Source organism: Microtus pennsylvanicus, chromosome 2, assembly GCF_037038515.1.
Source record: "Microtus pennsylvanicus isolate mMicPen1 chromosome 2, mMicPen1.hap1, whole genome shotgun sequence".
Classification (NCBI taxonomy): domain Eukaryota; kingdom Metazoa; phylum Chordata; class Mammalia; order Rodentia; family Cricetidae; genus Microtus; species Microtus pennsylvanicus.
The window spans coordinates 148,416,308-148,433,700 of NC_134580.1; positions in this window are offsets into that span (position 1 = coordinate 148,416,308).

Sequence of the window (17,393 nt, forward strand, 5' to 3'; positions counted from 1 at the left end):
TGGCAGCACGAAAGCTGCTTTCACGTGGTAGACATGAAGGGAAAGAGGAGGGGTGCCAGCATGGTTGGGGGCCTCGCAGCATGGAGGTAACGCCTCTGTAGATGTCAGGAAATGCGTAGTGTGTTCACGAAGGAATACTCCACGCTTGCTCCCGGTGTATTCATTTCTTATCTTGTTGCTGTGATGAAGCACCTCACACAAGCGTCTCACCGAAGGAAGGGCTTATTTCGGCTCACAGTTCGTAGGTGCCATTCCTCGCGGCAGAGCGCTCATGGTCATGCTGCGTCCACAGTCAGGAAATGGAGATGCTTCTGGGGCTCAGCTCACTTTCTCCTTTCTGTTCAGTGCAGGACCACAACCCAGCGCATAGGGCTAGCCACATTCCAGATAAGTTTCCCCTTCTCAACTCACCCAACGAGAAAATTGCTCCCTACATTACTCTAGATCTGTAAAGATGACACTTTAGCCATCACACAGGGTCAAAACTGGAAGCTTCTGTTCCATTTCCCAGCCGCTAGATTCTTACCAAGAAAACCCACATGCCCGCCAACACATGGGACATGCCAGGAACACGGAGGGCTTTCTGAATCCGTTACATGAAACTAACGAGACAGAGAAGAGAGCCGAAGAGAAAGAAAGGAGCCTGGATCAAGCCAAGCTCCAGTCCTCTGCTCAGAGAAGCAAACTGAGAAGCAGGAGGAAGCCTGTGCTGTGCTCAGGGCGAGGTATGTAAGAGACGAGAAAACCCAGGGATGACTCTGTGGCCCTTTCCACCTCACAGGGAAGCATTCGCCACTGACCTTAGAAACTAAGCAGGGTTGGGATAGGCTATTGCTTGAAAAAGGCACCCGTGTGCAGGTGTGTTGGCATGTGTGCACACGGGGCCATCTGCCTTGATCTTTAGAAAAGGCATTTTACTGCCATCTGGGGCTCACCTATCATGGTGAGACATGGTGACGTGCAGGCAGACATGGTGCTGGAGAAGGATCTGAGAAGGCTCCATCTTGACCCAAAGACAACGGAAAGTAGACTGAGACACTGGGTGGTATCTTGAGCATAGGAGACCTCAAAGCCTGCCCCCACAGTGACACACCTCCTCCAAGAAGGCCACACCTACTCCAGCAAAGCCATGCCACCTAATAGTGCCATTTCCCATGAGTTTATGGGGGCCAGTTACATTCAAACCACCACACTCCCCTTCCCACATCCTGTTTTTTACCCCTATAAAAAGGAAGTGTGTGGCTATGAAGCTTGTGAGCATTCCTAGAGCTGATAACTGAGGCTCCCCCAGAAACGTCCACTCTGATCCCCACACCCATGACTCCAGTATCATGTGTGGGAGGTGTGGTATCATTCAGTGTCTTGAGGTCTAGGGAGATGAACCATGATTATACAGGTGAGTCCTTCCGAAGGGATGACGGGGCTGGAAGAAGACTAAGAAAAGCGTTAGCAAGCATGAAGACCGGAACTTGAGTAGAACACACACCTAAAAGGTGTGGGGGCAGGCTGGGGGCAGTGGCATGCTTGTGATATGAATATCCTTGGAGAGTGAAAATGCATATCTCCCGGGGGCTCCCAGGCCAGCTAGCCTTGGCACTTCAGGCAGTGCCAGGCCACTGAGAGAGCCTGTCTCCAAAAATGGGGCGGTGATGCCTGAAGAATAAATCTCAAGGTTATCTTTTAGCCTACACACACATACCCAAACATATGTCCTATATGTGTGTGTATACTCTGAACACACATGAACATGCATGTGTGTCACACAGATACTCATCTGAGGGGCAGGCAGGTACTAACATATCAAAGTAGAAGCTAATGTCAGTGCTGGGCAGGTTCTTCATGTCCTAGGCTGCAGAACAGACTCCGAAGGCAATCATGGGGCACATAGTGGCCAAGGCAAGGCCATGTATATGGACCGGTGTCTGGTCCTGCTGTGTGTCGTTCCTGACCTGAACTTCATAATCCTGTAGTGCACACCTGTACTTCAGCACTGTGGAGACAAATGGGGATCCTTAGAGCTTGCTGACCGGTTCATTTCTAATTCAATTGGTGAGCTCTAAGTACAGTGAGAGACTCTGTCTCAAAAAACACTGTGGAGAGTAACTGAGGGTGATATCCAGTATCAACCTCTGACTTCCAATATACAGCCACATACTCACCTCCCCCACCCCCAACACATACACAGTGGAGAGGGTGTCAGAGGAAGGTCAAGGCAAGGAAGGGGGTATAGAGGTGTGGTGGTTGAATACAGGTGAAAGAAGAGTCAGAGTAGCCACACGCCTGGCTTCTCACAAGTGGTTGTGAACCAAGGAGGTGGTGACAAATGTGTCCTCGAGGCTCAGACAGGCTCCAGCCAGCCAGCACCTTGGTTTTAGCCTCATCAAACACAGTTGTAGGCTTCAGGACTTCACAACGGTAAGATAATCAATGATCTGAAGCCATGTGGATGGTTTGGTGTGTTCAAGAAGCCACCCCAAGTCAGTACACATGCTAATACAGTGCTTGACACAGTACAGGGCTAAATAATGTGACAGCTGCCTTTGCCCATTGCCTTTCTTCAAGCAGGTTCCTGGAAGCTTCTGAACCCCAGGGCCCTTGCACAGGTCATTCCTCTGCTTGGAGGACCCTTCCCTGTCTATTCTGTCTAGCAAGACCTTTATTTTTTTTTCTGTGACAGACTCTAACTATATAGATCTGGCTAGCGTAGAACTATCTGTGTAGGCCAGGGTGGCTTTGAACTCACTGAGATCCTCCTGGCTTTGCTCCCCAAGTGCTGGGTTTAAAGGCCTATGCCACCTTGACTGGCTTTTCTTGTAATTTTTGAAATTGTATTTATTTATCCCATAATATAAAAGCATTACAGTAGAAAGGGGAACTCAGAAGTTCAGCCATGGGGAACTCTCCCATAGAAAGCGAACTCTGCTCTGCTCAGACTCAGTTCAAAACTTAGCAGGCTTCCCCACTCATTCCTGCTGGATGCCAGAACCCCAGGTGATGTTGCCCTTTGTCTGCTCTCTCAACCAGGCTGCTCCAACTGTCCACGTGGATGCTCTAACTCCTGACTTGGTGTTTCTGTCTGTCTGTCTCTCTCTTTCTCTGCTATCCCTCTCTATCTGCTCCTTGCTCTTTACTTAATAAGCTCGCTCACTCAAAACCAAAAGCACGGTATCATAGATCATTCTCTGCACCATACATGTATGTGGGCATGTGTGTGTGTGCTTGCGATGGGGGCACAACTAGACCCCTTACCCTGCTAAGCCATCATTCCAGCCCTTTCTCCTGAGCGTGTCTTTCTCCCAGGCTCCAAGGTGAAGGGTAGCTATTCTTTCTAGTTCTCCTTCATCCCCTTTGCCATTCATCACAGATTGTAATTATGTTTTTCTTTACAGGAACTCTCACCGGTAACCAAGCCTAAACACATCTACTGTTGCTGGGGTGTAGCTCAGAAGAGCATTTGTCTACAGGCACAAGGCCTTAGATTCAATTCCCAGTTCTGCAAAAATAGAATAAAATAAACACAATAAATGCGTGCACTGCAGGATGTTCAAACAGTAGATTCGGAAGCAATGCAAACAATAAATAACAAGCCAGATAAATAAGCATGACACAGGAGCAGTGCTGAAAACATTCTATTTAAGGGCTCTGTGGGTAAAATGTGGCTGTGCGTGCCTGATGGTTTCAGTACAAGGCCCCCAAGCCCACGCAAAGACAGGCTCCACAGTGTCACAGTGTACCTCCGCTGGGAGATGGAAGGCAGAGACAGGAGGATTGATGGGAGCTCATCAGCCATATATCCTGTCATAAAGAGCAGTGTCTCAAACAAGGTGGAGGGTAAGGAATAACACCCAAGGTTATCCTCTGACCTACACACACACACACACACACACACACACAGAGAGAGAGAGAGAGAGAGAGAGAGAGAGAGACATGCACACACACACTGACACACACACAGAGACACAAACATACATGTGTGCCCATGCACACATACACACAGACACACACACAGACACACACATACATACATGCCCATACACACACACATTGACATACACGTGCCCATGCACGCACACACACACAGACACACACATACATGCATGCCCATGCACACACACACACACAGACACACACATACATGCATGCCCATGCACGCAATGACACACACACAAATATATACAGAGAGACACATACATGCGTGCCCATGCACACACATACTGACACACACAAACAGAAACATACACACAGAGACACACACAGAGACATACACACAGAGACACACACAGAGAAGCATACACACAGAGATACACACATGCGTGCCCATGCACACACACAGACACACACACACAGACACACATACACTCCAAAATTCACACTGCCTGTACAATTCTGTTTAAAATCTTACTGAAAACTCAGATGAAGGCAAGCAAGCACAGTGCCCTGCACCTGCGATTCCAGCCCTCAAAAGGCAGAGGGTAGGATGATTGCCCTGTGTATGGGGCCAGCCTGGTCTACATGGCATGAACAAGGACAGCTTGGACTTCAGAGTGAGACCCTGTCTCCAAACAAACAAATAGGCAACTAAAAACCTTAGACAAGTAAATGAGTGGGTGAAGACTGAAGGAGACTGTGAACGGTGGGGCTGGCTTTTTCGAAGGGGGAAACGAGTTGAAAGCAATGATAACTCAACAGTCACCTTGCCTCCTTGCTGTGGTTCAGCCCTGGTCACTCAGGGCATCAGAGGGCCTAACTGACATAGGCCAATGGTCACCCATTGCCCTTGTAGGAGAATGGAAATGCCATTAAAGAGATGGGGAGTCAGTGTAGCACTTGCTACACAGCAGGAGGGTGTATGCTGGTACCCAGCAAGCAGGTTAAAAGGCCCAGGTAGTCAAGGATACGAAAATGAAAACTCCCCCAGCCGGCCCTGTCAACAACAGAGGCTGGTGGAGTTGGAGGAAAAGGCAACCCTTGTCTGCTGTTGGTAGGCGTGGGAACTGGTGCGGCCACATGGAAACAATGTGAAACTCTCTCAGAAGATCAACAGAACTGCCAAGTGGCTAGCTTTGCCACTCCTGGGCATACCTAAAGGACTTGATATCCTCTGACAGAGACCCTTGAACTCCCATGTTCATTGCTGCTGTATTCGTGACAGCTAGGAACTGGGATCAGCCAACATGTCTATCCACCCATGAAAGATATGAAAATGTGGTCCACACACAGTGAGCTTTACTCAGCTGTGAGGGAAAAAGAAATTCACAGAAAAATGGATGGAACCAGACAACAGTTTGCTGAGCGAACTACCCAGACCCAGAAAGACAGAAACTACGTGTTCTCTTTTGTATGAGGAGCCTAGCTTTGAATTTTTAGACCTGTGTCTAACTTGGAGTGTCTGTAGCGGCAAAGAAGTCAGTGCCATCCACCAGAAGGGAAGACAATGGTCTTATACACCTGTGAGCTCTGTGGGCTACCGTACCAACCTGCCAGCTAAGATGTGCCCACTGGGGCGGTCGCGGTGTGACTGTCACTGCTGAAGGAGGGCTCTGTGCCTGGTACTGCAAACCCCAACGAAATCCAAGGGCTGGAAAAATCATAACCCTGACAGGGATCATCTTACAACTGCTCTTCTGCTAAATGGGCACAGTGTCAAACGGTCTTCTAAATATTTATGTGTACTTTCATAGATTGCTGCTGTTCACAGGTAGCCGGAGAAGCTTCTGGGCATAGTGAGCTGCAGACAATGTAGAGACTCACAACTGGCCAAGTGCTGAGACTAAGGGCTGATTAAGGACTCAGCTGTAAATGAGGTATCTCCATCACCCCCTTCATGGCTCAGAGAACACTGAAGAAAAGGAGGTAGAGAGAAAGTGAGAGCCGGGCCATAGGAGGGGTGCTGAGAGGGGCTAGTTTCTGGATGGAACTGACATGGCTGTTGTACACGCAAACTCACATCCTACCAGCTGCTTGCACAAGACTAGGCCCACGGAAGCTCACTGCAGATGGGGGAGGGGTTCACAGAGTGCCACTTCTCCCCAAGGAGCTGTTAATGGTTGCTGTAAGAAAAGAGTCCTGTTTTTCAGTGTCATAGCCACTGGTAAGTTTCCTTTGCTTACGTAAATAACCCCACGCTAGGCTCATGAAAGAAACCATGTAATTAAAAGCAGAGCCCACAATAGCTAGAAGACTTGAAAGTAAGAAGGGGCTTTAAGAAGAGTAGTTCAGTGGGCTGGGTATGACAGTCTCACAGGGGAAATATGATCAGAGTATGATTGATATATATGTGTATATATATATATGTATATTTGGAAAAAATAAAATAGCTTTTTTGCTGTTGCTTTGTTTTATTAAAGCAAAGTGTATTGGTGTATGCTTGCAATCTCAGCTCTGGGTAAGAATACAGGGGTAGAGACCTGGGATTCACTAACCTGAATCTAGCAGACTTAGTGAGTTTCGAGCCTATGAGAAGGTAGACAGCTCTTGAGGAGCGACACCTGAAATTGCCCTCTGGCCTACTTGTGTGTGGTGGGGCAGGGGTGGGGGGCAATATGTGGGTGTTGGTTTGCAGTCCCAGCCCCTCAGGGGCTGTGGTGGGAGGACTGCAAGCTTCAGGCCGGTCTGGCTTCATAGTGAGGCTTTGTCCCAACAGCTTTTTCCTCCCACCTTGGGGTTGGCTCAGCAGTTGAGTTCTGGCTCGGCATGCATTGGTCCCTGAAGTGAGAAAATAAATGAGACCTATATAATTCGAGAGCATTTGGAGTTACAGAAAAGTTCCAGATAACAGAGTATCTGCTACCCAACACCCCCTTTCCCGTGTTGTTGGCGCTTACCTTAGCGCGGCTCATTTATCACAATTAATGAGCCCTTATTAACGCGGGTAATGTGTTATTGTTCTCTGAGCTCCAGATTTTACACCCATTTCCTCCGCTGTCCCCGGATGTCCTTTTTCTCCTGCAGTCATCAGTTATCACGTCTCCTTCCATTCTCTGGGCCGTCAGCGCCTCAGCTTTTCTTTCATGACCTTGGCAGTCACAGGAGGCCTGCCCAGGTGCTAGAACGGTGGTCTTCAGTTAAGGCTTTCTTTTTTTTTCTGAGACAGGGTCATACTCTATAGTACTAGCTGTCCTGGAGCTTACTATGTGGACCAGGCTGTCCTCCAACTCATAGAGGTTTTTCTTACTCTTCATTTTAATATCTTCTCTTGAGACAGAGGCCTCATTGCCAAGCTATCCTTGAACTCACTCAGCCTTCCGAGTAGCGAGGACTGCAGGTGGGAGGACTTCAGAGAAGACGCCTTTTTGTCCACACCCTGTCATCAAGGGTGCAGCCCACCAACAGGAGGTTAATCTTGACCTTGATTCAGGCTTCTCTGCTGGGAAGCTTCTTTGTTGCTAGTTTCAACCCTGGCTGAAGCCACAGGAAGGTTCCACCCACTGCCTCCTCTGAGAAGTCCCTGACTTAGACGGTTGTAATCCTTTTATGTAGGTACCCCTGAAATGTTCTTTCACAATCCCTTGTTACCTGGGAAATGTTATGTGACCCTAGGTGGACAGGTGTGTGAGACCAGTGTGCAAGCCAAACTTTGATAGTAAACCATAAGGAGATGTGTTTAAAAACTTCTTTGGTACACATGAATCTTGCTTGTTTGTTTTTACCATTTATTAAAGATGGAAGCAAACTTAGATTCTAAGGTATTTTTACATGAAGAATTAAATTGTGGCGCTGGAGAGCTGGTTCAGTGTATGTAGGTGTTTGCCTCCAAGCCTGATGACCATTCCCTTCCTGGAACCCACGTAATGGAAGAAGATAACTCCAGATATTGTCCTCTGATCCTCTGACTTCCAAACAGGAGACAAGGCGTGTATGCTCTCTCTCGCTCTCTCTCTCTCTCTCTCTCTCGCTCTCTCTCTCTCTCTCTCTCTCTCTCTCTCTCTCTCTCTCTCACACACACACACACACACACACACACGTATTTTTTAAAAAGCATGAAAGAGTGGTCGAGTATTTTTCAGAGTGGAGAGGTGCTTTGATTTTATAATTGTTAATGCCCAGAGTATCAGTGGGGAAGTGTGTCTAAGGCCATTTCAGAAGCAGTTGGAAACTCTGTCCTAATCTCAAGTCAGAATCCAGTTAGCAATGTTTGTGGCTCTGTCTGCTTGGAGACAAGATCTCACTCTGGAGCCCAGACTTGTCTGCAATTCTCACTTAAACTCATGGCAAAACCCCTGCTTCAACTTCCCTCAGACTGGTACAATACACATAGCTGGCGTCACTTGATATTTTTTATTCTAAGACAAAGCCTTACTATATAGCTGTGGCTGTCCTGGAACTCACTCTGTAGATCAGGCTGGCCTCAGACTCACAGAGATCCACTTGCCTCTGAAGTGCTGGGATTAAAGGTGTGTGCCACCCCCATCCCCCACCCCCCACCCCCCACCCCCAGCATGATAACAATTCTTAAAATCAAACATACATTCTACCATGATACAATCCAAACATATGCTAATTTGACACTTAAAGGTTGAGGGATGACATTAGAAAATATTAAATATTTTTTCCCTAATTAAGCCATTCTGTTTCTACAAGAATAGACAATTTTGTGCATACAGTAAAAAAAAAAAAAGAAAAGAAAAGGAAACTCGTAGCATTTAATGGTTTTGAACCGGAGGGACTGTGTTTCAGGTAATTTTAGCAGTGCTGAGTGGTGGGCAGCCTGTGAAGACCAAAGCCTGGGGGTGGGGCCCCAGTGAGACCCCGTGGTGGGACACGAGTCAGCATGCGTGCCAGAAACAACTCGGATGGATTCAGCTTGCATTTGATTCTGAACTCAGAAATTCTCCACTGTTGTCAAAGTTTTCATAAACCCGACCTTCAGCTCCATGGCCCTGTATGAGGTCACAGGCTAGGATAGAAGAAGCCAGGCTCTGTCCGGTCTTTTATTTTTGAAGTTACATGTGCAAATATATTTATTTTCTTTTTTTTTTTTACTTTTTGTTTTGTCTTTGAAACATGGATTTATTTATTTAATGTTGGGCAGGGGTGGGGGTGGGGTTTGGGCCCAGTTTACTAAAGTCCCTTGTCTCCTTCAGTGGGTCCCAGAGTTAACCTCAGCTCATCAGGCCTGGCATGGGTACCTTTCTGTGTCACCATCTCCTGGTCATATCTTTTATTTTGGGGACACGGTCTGCCTTGCTCTGTAGTCTAGGCTGGCCTCACACTGACAAAAGGTTGTTTCTTTTACATTCCCTGGTAAACTCCAGTGCTGTGTCTTGTGATTTTGTTTCTTGAGTCCTCAAAGCTTGGCGCTTGGGGTCTTCTCCAGCTGTGCTGGAGCTTTGAAGAGCCTCCTTGCTCCCTGGTCCTGTCTGTAGTCTCAGGTCTGACTCCTGTATTTCTTCCTCTGTACTCATCCGTTTTCCCCAAGAGCCTTGGTTGTTTTTGTGATGGGATGGTGTAAGGAACATTGAACAGAGGCCTAAAAGCAAAAAATGGGTTTTTTTTCTTTGTTTGTTTGTTTTGGTTTTTGGTTTTTTTGAGACAGGGTTTCTCTGTAGCTTTGAAGCCTTTTCCGGAAGTAGCTCTTGTAGACCAGGCTGGCCTCAAACTCACAGAGATCCGCCTGTCTCTGCCCCCAAGTGCTGAGATTAAAGGCATGAGCCACCACCGCCAGGCTTTGTGCAACAAAATGTTTTTACCATGAACACTATTTTAGTTACTTTTCTATTGTTGAGGAAAAACACCATGGCCAGGGAAATTTATGAAGGGAATATTTAACTTGGCTAAAAGTGTTCAGTTTGGCTTTCAGAGCATTAGCATCCATGGTGGTGGGATGATGGGACAGTTGAGAGTTCTCATCTTGATCAACTAGGGAGGGAGGGAGGGAGGGAGGGAGGGAGAGAGAGAGAGAGAGAATGGCTAGAGCCTTTTGAAACCTCAAAGCCACCCACCCCAGTGACACACCTTCTCCAACAAGGCTGTGTCTCCAAATCCTTCTCAAATGGTTCTACCCTACAACTGTGGACCAAGTATTCAAACATATGATTCTACAGAGACTGTTCTCACTCAAAACCCCTCACATTCCACTCCTTGGCCCCCACAGGATCCTGGCCTTACCTAGTGAAGAATGCACTTAGTTCAACTTCCACAGTTCCTCCGTCTTCCACAGTCTCAGCACTGTTTAAAAGTCCAAACTTCAGTGAGCTCAGCTGAGGGGGATCCTGCCCTCAGGGCTCCACAGCCTGTTCTTTGGTGCAGGTCAGGCCTCCCTTGATTAAGGAGATGAGGCTACCTCAATCAGCACCCTTGATTGAAAAGATAAGGCTATCTCAGTCAGGACCCTTGGTTGAGGATATAAGGCGATCTTGGTCAGCAGGAGCCTCAGCTACAGCACTAGAATTTTCTGCTGCTCTTTTTCTCCTCTAAATGTACATTTGAATTCCCTTTTACCCCACTTTTCACTGTAGCCCTGTAGAAGACTGATTACTAATAATGACAAGACAGAGTCAATGTTAGGCTGTCTTAAAATATCCTCCATCAAGAGAATTAGTCCATTACTTTTCAATTTAACCTCAGGCAAATTTTAAGGACAATGACAGAAAGCAGCCCCATTCTTAGTGAAAATGTCACAAGAATTAGCCGAGCAGCTAAAATCGTCCCCTCTAAGAACTTCCTCTCCCCCTTTCCACTTAAACAGTTCAACTTCCAGCTTTTTCCTCCTGCTTTCTTCATATTTATTTATTTATTTATTTGTCCATTTATTCGAGACAGGGTCTCACCATGTAGTCCATCTGAGCTTAAAATCCCCATGTAAGCCAGGCTGGCCTTAAATGCGCAGAGGTCTGTTTGTATCTGCCCCTGGAGTGCTGGGATCAAAGGAGCACACACTACACCTGGCTCCCCCTGCTATTGCCAGATGTGTCTTACGCTCTCAGTTCCCTGCGATGTTTCTTTCTTTCCTTCTCAGGGTCCTATTCGAGTTTCCTGGCCCTATGGTTGATGTTAAACCTTTTTCCATATTCTAAATGGTAACCATGTTAACAAAAGAAAAATAACTCAATTCACTCTGTCTTTCTAGAGAATTCTTAAGCCCATGGGTGTCTTTTGGAAAACACCAGGCAATGGAAAGATAGCTCAGCAGTTAAGAACAATTCTTTTTTTATTTTTTTTGGCAGAGGACCCAAGTTCAATTCCCAGAACCCATGTCAGAAGGCTTACAATCACCTAAACTCCAGCTCCAGGGAGACCTGATGCCTCTGGCATCTGCAGCTATCGGAACTCTTGCACATAAAACCACACACACACACACACACACACACACACACACACACACATGCATGCATATATCTAAAAATAATAATAAATTAAAAAATCAGCAGCAATAACAAAACAACCACCAAACTTGCACTGGGGTCTATGCTGCTAATATTGTCAACTTGACAGGCTCTGGAGTCATCTAGAAGACAAGCCTCTGAGTGATCATCTAGACTGGGTAGCTGAGATAGGACCCACACTAATGTGGGCACTGTCCCATAGGCTGGGGTCCTGGACTGAATAAAAAGGAGAAAGTGAGTGTCAAAGCAAAAACCACAGCTCTCATCTAGAAGAGAATAAGAGATGATTTTGGAGCTATCTTGTGTGGCCATGGCCCTGGAACAGATTTAGGATGCCCCGAATTCAGTGTAAGCAGTTTCATAAAGTTTTTCTAGTTTTACCAAACAAAGAAAGTCATATATATCTTGGCAAATTTAAAATACATTGGTGGGTGTACTAGTGAGACCCGGCCAGTGAGATGGAAAGCTTTTCCTATAGGCTCATGATACCATCTGATGATGTTCTTAGCTCTTGGATTGGCGGAAAATAGTGGTCTGCTAAGTTACTAGATTTCAAAAGTCTCTAATCTGTTAGTCATGGGATGTTAGTTCTGACACAGAGATGAACAAGGGATGGCTGTTCCAAAGGGCTGGAACTAGCCTGAGACAAAGCAATTGGCCTTTGGACCTGCTACGTTCCCACCCCTCTACCCGGTTTGTCTTTGCAGACACCGCTTCTTCTCAGGCGTTTTCCTTCCATGAGCTGTGAACCCGCATTCATCTCCACCTGGTTCCTCACTATGGCTATGATGAGACCACAATGAGACGAGCTCCTTCACGTTTCTGCCACCATGGTTCCTCAACACGAGGGACTGCAGTGAAGAGAGTGAGAAAGACCATCAGGCCTTTGCCAGCGTGAGAGAAAGAACGCAACTGGCTGTTGCTGAGGCGTGAAGTTCTCGGCTGCTTAATTACATGGCAGGCAGTAACTCCAGTGCCAAGTCTGCCCCTGTAATTCTAGGGCTCCAGAGGTTGAGGCAGCGGGATGGAGAACACAAGACCGTACATAGCAAGGCATACTCTCAAATTTAAAAACCAAACAAACCTGTGCTTACCATGTTTAAAGAAAGGAAGACTGGGTGGGAGACAGGGGGCTGTTATCTCTCTGTGGCTTTGTAACTGCCGTGTCTTGTCAGATAGGGCTCCGGCCAGGGTCCACCAGGACAGGTACTTAAGAAAGACATCAAAGCGGTGGGTGGGGGGGCATAGGAAAGACTTGCTGCTCATGGTCTGTCACTGCCTGCTTGACGATGACCTTTATCCAGCACTGTAGTTGTCCCGGCCTCTGGATGTTTCCTACAATCCCAGAAGTAAGCTAGTGTGTGCTTTTTTTTCCTCCACATTGAAGCACTCCCCTCTGGATGGAGGAGTAAGGCCCATAACTCGCAGGAAACATACAAGGCTCAGAAAGCCCATGAAACTTACAAACCTCAGGAAAGTCAGAAGGTTGTATGATTCATAAGGCCCCTCCCTAAGGTTATAGACGCATGGAGAAACTGCTGAGGGAGAGGAACCTCTTATTTGAGGTTGCCTGAAATTTGGACAAGAAGCTCCAGGGATGCTGCTTTCTTGAGCTGTCACCCATTCTGGGGTGAACTTGAGTCATGCATGTCCCTGTCTGTAAGTAACCCCTCATCTATGTTCCTGTGAGGAAACCCAGTAAACTCACTGGGTCATTGGCCAGACTTGCCATGTGAGAGTGGAATCCTTTCTTTAGAATGTCTTTGGTGTGCTAGCTAGGATGAATGTATGCTTGTTCACATCTTCCCAGGGGAAGTGTTCACCATAGCCTCAGGGTGTTCCCATAGTAAGTGATAGCACCCTGTTCAGCCAGTGCTTCTTGTTTGGGACTCTGCCCATGTCCCTGAGGCTCCTCTGAGCTCTTTTCTATGGGATTCCCTGTCGTTGGGATGTCAGGGTCCCCTGGAATTCTACCTTTGGATCCCTCCAGATTCCTGTATGACTTTAGGAACAGGGACCGGTGGAGCAGCAGCAACAGCAGCTCACATAGCTCATGAGAACCAACCGCACACATCTGCTTTCTACTTGTTTTGATTGGTGTTGTTTTAAAGTAAGTCATGGCAAGAATATTTATGCTACAGAAATCTTAACACTACAAATGATAGTTATTCTGCCTCCTAGGAAGCCAGTTTCCCGTGCAACGCTGGTACTGACACGGCTGTCAATTGCATGACATAGTCACCTGCCCCAGAAGCTGTGTTGAGCCCTGCAGCTGCTGTGGTGAGGAAGCAGTGAGAACTAGAGAACCTGGGGAGGAACAGCTGCTACTGAGGCCATGGGCAGCTATGAGAAGCAAATGACATGCTCCAGCCTTTGTGTTTCAGCTCGAAACACAGCCAGGGAAGCAGGGCTTTCATAGAAAAGCAACCCTTTCAACCTAGATGAAAATCACACCCAAGATTTAACTAGATTGCATAGTAACAGCTCAAATGGACATTACCATTTGTCAGAATCTCAAGAAATAAGTGTGATTATCTACTTGATGTGGTGGAGAAAGGACCAGGAGCACAGATGCACAATCAGGAGTAAAAATTCATGGGAAGGAGCAGAAACAACCAGGTCCATAGGTGCATGGTCGTGTGCAGAGATGCACGATTAGAAATGCAGGTGCATGGGTCAGGAGCAGAGGTGCCTGGGTCAGGAGCACAGGTGCATGGGTCAGGAGCAGAGGTGCCTGGGTCAGAAGCACAAGTGCATGGGCAGGAGCAGAGGTGCCTGGGTCAGGAGCACAGGTGCATGGGTCAGGAGCAGAGGTGCCTGGGTCAGAAGCACAAGTGCATGGGCAGGAGCAGAGGTGCCTGGGTCAGGAGCACAGGTGCATGGTCAGGAGCAGAGGTACCTGGGTCAGAAGCACAGGTGCATGGGCAGGAGCAGAGGTGCCTGGGTCAGAAGCACAGGTGCATGGGCAGGAGCAGAGGTGCCTGGGTCAGAAGCACAGGTGCATGGTCAGGAGCACAGGTGCATGGGCAGGAGCACAGGTGCATGGGTCAGGAGAAGAGGTGCATGGGGCAGGAGCACAGGTACATGGGCAGGAGCACAGGTGCATGGGTCAGGAGCACAGGTGCATGGGTCAGGAGCACAGGTGCATGGGCAGGAGCACAGGTGCATGGGTCAGGAGCACAGGTGCATGGGCAGGAGCACAGGTGCATGGGTCAGGAGCACAGGTGCATGGGCAGGAGCACAGGTGCATGGGTCAGGAGCACAAGTGCATGGGTCAGGAGCACAGGTACATGGGCAGGAGCACAGGTGCATGGGTCAGGAGCACAGGTGCATGGGTCAGGAGCACAGGTGCATTGGTCAGGAGCAGAGGTTCATGGGTCAGAAGCACAGGTGCATGGGCAGGAGCAGAGGTGCATGGGCAGGAGCACAGGTCCATGGCAGGAGCACAGGTGCATGGGTCAGGAGAAGAGGTGCATTGGGCAGGAGCACAGGTACATGGGTAGGAGCACAGGTTCATGGGTCTGGAGAAGAGGTGCATGGGCCAGAAGCAGAGGTGTATGGACAGGAGCAGAGGTGCATGGGTCAGAAGCACGGGTGCATGTGCAGGAGTAGAGGTGCATGGTTAGGAGCAAAGGTATATGGGTCAGGAGCACAGGTACATGGGTCAGAAGCAGAGCTGCATGGGTAGGAGCACAGGTGCATGGGCAGGAGCACAGGTACATGGGTCAGGGCACAGGTACATGGGTCAGAAGCAGAGGTGCATGGTTAGGAGCAGAGGTACATCGACCAGGAGCAGAAATGCATGGGCAGGAGCACAGGTGCATGGGTCAGGAGCACAGGTGCATGGGTAAGAGCACAGGTGCATGGACTAGGAGCACAGGTGCATGGGCAGGAGCACAGGTGCATGGGTAAGAGCACAGGTGCATGGACTAGGAGCACAGGTGCATGGGTAGGAGCACAGGTGCATGGGTAGGAGCACAAGTGCATGGACTAGGAGCACAGGTGCATGGGTTAGAAGTAGAGATGCATGGGCAGGAGCACACATGCATGGGTAGGAGCACAGTTGCATTAGCAGGAGCAGAGGTACATGGATTAGAAGCACAGGTTTGTGGGCAGAAGCACAGGTGCATGATCAGGAGTACATGTGCATGGGTCAGGAGATTCATGGGACAGGAACATAGGTGCACGGAACAGGAAGAACACAGGTGCATGGGCAGGAGCGCAGTGCATGATCAGGAGTACATGTGCATGGGTCAGGAGATCCATGGAACAGGAATAATATAGGTGCATGGACAAGAGCACAGGTGCATAGCCACAAGCATAGGTTCACGGAACAGGAGCATAGGTGCATATAGGTGCACAGGTGGTCAGGAACATAGTAAGTACATAGTCCAGAACACAGGTGCATGAGACAGAGGAGCACAAGTGCGTGGGTCAGGAGCACAGATGGATGAGAGGTAGCACAGGGGTTTGGAACAGGAATATAGGAACATGAGCAAAAGGAAAGCTGCATGGGCAGGGGCACAGGCATGTTTACGGTCATCAGCAGTGGATGGCCAGGGACAGAGAGTAGAGATGGGGAAGTCTGGTCACCAGATCTGGGGACACTTCTCAAGGTGGACCATTCCCATGAGAATGTGTCCCCTGTAGCCATGGTTCTTGTTCACCGAGGTTTCTGACCTGCCTAGTTCCCACAGTCATTGAGTCCCAGAGAAATCACACAGAGGTCTACATTAGTTATAAACTGATTGGCCTAGTAGCTCAGACCTCTTGTTAACTCTTATAACTTATATTAGTCCATTATTCTTGTCTATGTTAGCCACGTGGCTTGGTACCTTATTTGGCAAGGCAGTCACATCTTGCTTCTTCTTGGGTCATAACTGCAGACTGCAGAATCCTCTTTCCAGAATTCCTCTGTTCTCATTTCCCTGCCTATATTTCCTGCCTGGATACCAGCCAATCAGCATTTTATTAAACAAGTACAAGAAACAAATGTTTACAGGGTAAAACCATTGTCTCACTGCAATTCCACCCCCCCCCCTTTTTTTTAAAGAACAAGAACTCTGAATCTAATATTCTTTGTTTAGCTTTTCTCCTGACCAGTATCCATAACAGCTTAATAGCCAACATTCTAAACAAAGGAAAATATCCATAGTCCATTTTTTTGGGAATGTGGGAGTAGTTTTCCAGGCTACTTCCTGCTGGTTGGGGGTGCTAATAATCTTATGGGGACCTAAAGAAAATTTAGAATTATGATCAAGCCATGATTGGAGTATCCTGTGAGGCTTGATCATCTCAGGCAGAGGTCTTGAATCTGTTCTGGATGTAGAACTCAGACATCTGGGTCATCTGCTCCTATTGGAGATTTCTCAGGTGGTCTTCCTTGATCAAATCTGATTTTTCTTAACTCAGAATGAATCTACAGTCTCTAATTTCCTGTGGCAATAAAAGCAAAACCTCTTCTTCAAAGGAACATACCTTTCGACTTCAATTCTGAAGTCAAGGTATTTTCAAAATACCTATTTTGGATTAATTTAGCAGATTTATAAACAAATATTTTTTGGTAGCTGTTGCTCCTTCCTCAGCATTCAAACAATTCAAAGATAACATGATAGCATATAGTATCCAGGCTGTTCTTGAACTCACAGAGATCTGCCTGCCCCTGCTTCCCAAGTGCCGGGATTAAAGGTGTGTGCCACCATACCCAACTACTCTCTTTATTTTAAGGACTTTATCCTTTTTTCTTTTCTCTCCCAAGCCTACATATATTTTTAAACACACTGTAAACCATTTAGAGGTTTTATTTGTCTGAATCTATCTTTACAGTATATCTCTCTTTTTCTGACCACATGAGTCTTTAATTTGCTAAGCAATGTGGCTAGGATTAAAGCCGTGACCGGCCAGAACCATGTTTATTGCCACAACTTTATGGTGTTTCAAGGTCCGTGATGCCACCAAGAAGCATGCTGTAGGCTATTCATAAACATCATTTAAGTGTTTTGTGGCAGAGCCTCTCAAAAGGGCTGCAAAGTTTTTGCAGCTAAAGCTGAGTCAGAAAGTCTTTCTTAA